Genomic DNA, 887 nt, shown 5'->3' with positions numbered 1-887 from the left:
TGTTTATTAAGCCTGTAAAAGCCTCCTGGTGCCAAGGCTTCTGGGCATAAAGATGAAGGTAGAATTAGGTAGTAAATACAAGCAGACTTAGCAAACACAACTCTGAGGTCATTTTATGAGTAGGCCAATGGAAACAGGCTATACTTGAGTTGGAAAAAATATAACAAATAGCAATAATGATAGTAACAAGAAGACTGTGAAAATCCAGCAAGAAGAACAACGACATGTTAGCAGGTGATGGACTTTTGGGCAGAGGTGGGTATTGGCCTATACTTTTGTGGTCTACATTCTGTAAGAAGCAGGAGCCATCTGTCCTACACACTGATGAGCCTGGAGCTTATTGTTCTTGGGATCAAGGTCCAGTTCACAGGGATATTCAAGCCATCGTATAAGACAGACAATCCCATGATGCTGTTTCCTTGTGCACATGGAGGGAGAAAGAAGTGGACACACAGTCTTATCACGTTCTTGTCATACAGAAAGAGACAGACTGAAAACGAGGGGCTTAAGATAATCCTTGAAATTGAAGAAGATCTCAGAAGATGGAAAGATCTCCCATGCTCATGGATTGGCAGGATTAATATAGTAAAAATGGCCATCTTACCGAAGGCAATCTACAGATTCAATGCAATCCCCATCAAAATTCCAACTCAATTCTGCACAGACTTAGAAAGCGCAATTTGCAGATTCATCTGGAACAACAAAAGACCCAGGAAAGCCAAAACTATTCTCAACAATAAAGGAACCTCTGGGGGAATCACAATCCTGGACCTTAAGCTGTACTACAGAGCAATTGTGAAAAAAACTGCATGGTATTAATACAGTGACAGACAGGTAGATCAATGGAACCGAATTGAAGACCCAGAAATGAACCCACGCACCTATGG

Source organism: Mastomys coucha, unplaced genomic scaffold, assembly GCF_008632895.1.
Source record: "Mastomys coucha isolate ucsf_1 unplaced genomic scaffold, UCSF_Mcou_1 pScaffold8, whole genome shotgun sequence".
NCBI lineage: Eukaryota > Metazoa > Chordata > Mammalia > Rodentia > Muridae > Mastomys > Mastomys coucha.
This window is presented reverse-complemented; position numbering follows the sequence as displayed.